The sequence below is a fragment of the Leptosomus discolor genome, chromosome Z (assembly GCF_034619465.1).
Source record: "Leptosomus discolor isolate bLepDis1 chromosome Z, bLepDis1.hap2, whole genome shotgun sequence".
In the NCBI taxonomy this organism is placed as follows: domain Eukaryota; kingdom Metazoa; phylum Chordata; class Aves; order Leptosomiformes; family Leptosomidae; genus Leptosomus; species Leptosomus discolor.
The window spans coordinates 45,344,056-45,347,500 of record NC_141419.1 but is presented as its reverse complement, the minus strand read 5'-3'; positions in this window follow the sequence as shown (position 1 = coordinate 45,347,500).

Below are 3,445 nucleotides of genomic sequence, written 5' to 3'. Positions count from 1 at the left end.
TAAGATTTTTCACAGCTACATTCACATTTTCTGCCTTGCTGGGTGATGCTGAAGGTACAAATGGTAAGTTTAGAGGACAAAATTTGGGAAAACATTTCAAATAATGTAATTTTATAATATCCATTTTATGCTATTACATGTCTTGCTTTAAGGGTTTTATCCATCCAGGGACGAGAAACAATGTGACTTATCAGCTAACTGAAGAGCTGTGAACAGTGTTGCATCTATGACATTCATGTAAACCATTTGTAATGATGTAGAGGGTACCCACTGTCATGGAAGAAATAAATAGATACTAACCTCCTTTCTTTCCTCAGCAAGTCTACAGCCATGTTAGATGAATTGTAATAGAACTCCCTAACTTTTAAGCAATACCTGGCACTTGTCCTCAAAGTAACACTGCCTACCATCCCCAAAGTAATACTGCCTACCAAACACCTCTTTTGTAGGGAGATAGAATTTTGCCCTACAAAGCTCCAGAATCTATATCCTCAAAAAATTTACAGCCCCTTAACTGTCATTAAAATCAAGTCTAAATAGGCATCGTCTTTCCTTACAGACAGCCTATCCTTACTATGATGCTACACACTGAGATAAGGTCAAGCCATACCCCAGGTTAGAAAAAGAGAATAACTGAAGGGCATCCCTCCCCCTGCCTCCCTTTTTATTTACTTTGGCAGGCAGAGCCCCAGCTAAAGCAATTTGAGTCTAAAGCATCCTGGAAGTGCTGTAAAGCCCATCTGTGTGTCAGAGGGAGGGAGGGAGAAGGAAAGGTGTTCTGGCTGGCACAAGGAATACTAAGTTGAATGGTAATGTGCTGGGAAGAGTGGAAGGAAAGGGTTACAAGGGCTAGTCCTCTGGTTTTGCTTTCACAAGGATTCCTGCATTGTGTTTGCATTTAAGGACAAAGCTACTGGGAGACATCTCACTATCAATATCTACAGATACCCCTCAGTACCAGTTCCTTTCCCTGTCTGGCCTCCTGCGAAAACACTTCTAAGAAAAGATCACAGTGAAAATTCTCTTCAGGTATAACTAGGTGGGAACATAAATGGCTTGGATTTTCTTTAGTAACTCTTATAAATTATTCAATAAGAGGGACACATTTTAGTATAATTACTTAAAACATCGTTTACTTTCGTTCCAAAAAATACACGAGCTTGAACTAGCATACCAAGACTTTTTAGACATATAAAAAAGAGTAATTTCCTCAAAACAAAAATATCTCAGGTCAAACTTACCTCCATGAGAGTAACTACAACTTAGACTCTTTTCTCCCCCAAATTTTATATGCATTTAAAAATATTTAATCCAATAATAACTAATAATAATTATTATTATTATTATTATGAAAGCAGCCTATAAATAGATAAGTTGCATGTACAATTGGAAATATACAAGAATACTTTCTGAAAAAAATACCAAGCCAAGCAATCTGGCTAACTAATGTAATGCTGTACTTTTCAATATTATTTTTTAAAAAAAGTTGTTTTCTATGTGGTATTTATCCTTCTGAAACTATTTCAAAGTATTTTTAATGAAACTAATATAGAGAAAGCAAAGCTGAAGACATTATACATGAAAAAATGTTATAGACTAGGACTTACAAATTAGAATCACAGTTTAGCATGACAGTAACAATCCCATTTCACTCTTTTGGGCAGGTCTCATTATTTAGAGTAACACTACATAGTGTGGTTTCAGACCTTCTAAACCTATATTTTTTAAATTTGTAAGACAAGCAGCAGGCTTGCTCTATTCTCTCCTCAGACAGTGGAAAGGAAACTTTGTTTTCCATTTGGAGAGATGTTTAGTCTCACCTAAGGATGAAAAATTAGATTAATTTTAAATTGGTTGCACTCCAGCTTTCTAACTAAACCAAGCTACCTAAACAGTGCCAGTTCTTTGGCATCTAAAATACAGTTAATGTACAGACTCAAGTCTTCAATTTGTAAGAAGCAGCAGGCATAATGCCAGTAACTGAGCACAAAAATTGAGACTTTTTTTTAAATTAACAGGTATCACAAAATGTTGGGGGGAGGGGGGAACAGTGCGTGTCAAGGCAACTTTGTGCCAATTTTCTCATCTCTTCCAAATTATCATGGAGTTAAATGCATTACTAGTATGCTAATAATGGTAGTTTACCTAACAAAAATAATATAGAAAAGAATGTTTCTCTGTATAAATGTTGAATTTCTCAAGCTGAATGAATTGAACAGGATGCTAGGAAGAGATGCATTTCAGTGTTAAAATAACCTTTGAATTAAAAAAGTTCTATTAAGTAATGCAGAGAAGTTTCTTTCTACTTGTTTTCTTTAGGAAGTATGCTATATTGAAACTACTACAGATCCGGACTGAAAAAATCAAATGCTGGACATTATCAGTAAATGAGTGACAGAGTTTCCCCACACAGAGCTTAGAAAAGACTCAACTGAGAAAGAAAGTCTGAGCTCTGTAGGGAAATGCAAGTCAACATTCATTACTGAGCCCACTGGTAAACAGCCAACTACTAGCTGCAATGAAAGCTCACCAGTAATAAACCAAGCCTTAAAGACTACAATTGGCTGAGGCTAAAATTCTAAGCCAGCTGAAGCTTTTAAAATTTAGGCATTTTCAGTAGTAACTGGAAAAAACCCACCCACTTTACAACTCAAATATAAATTCATGGATACTGTTGATTTTCAGTTCCCTCATGCTTATCTAAACACTGTGGCAAGTAAAGCTTTTCCAGTAAGGGTTTCCAACTGACATTGTAATTTGTGTTTTTCAACTCCATTGGTTAACAAAATATTACACTGACTTCTATTAAACTTGGCAGCCAGGGTGAACTCTCTAACCTAACACAAACCATGTGCTTGGAGAAAGTAGCTCCTAAATAGAAAGATTTTTTTTTTTTTTAAAGTTAGTTATAGGCTAGCATTTTAGTAGAATAAAGCTACCTCTAAAAGTTTGCCTAGTTGACTTTTTCCATTTGACTGAAAACTACCACATTTTGTAAAGGCAATGAATGACATGAGTCAAATTGATGCTACCAAACATGAAAAATTTAAATTCAATGCATTTGTTATGTAGTGGTTAAATGGTTTCAGAAATCTGGATACAAGTAGAAATGGCTGTGCAACTGATGTATTCAATTGACTATCCAGTTAACTGCTATCCATATGCAAACTTTAGCACAGGCAACCTACTGGGAAAGAAGTTAAAACTCTCTCATGGGATATCTGGCTAGGTGACTTAAGTGAAACAGATATAACTCTGGCTCTTTAGTTGCCATAAAGTCTTAGTCAAACCGTCAGGAGACATCACATCACTCTGCTGCTTGTACTCACATTCTGACTCACTCAGGACCCCTGTTGACAGAGATTAGACAGAAAGGATAAGACAGGGCTCTGTTGAAAGCCCACAGACTGGAGAAAATGTAACTATTAACAGTGAATGATCTTGA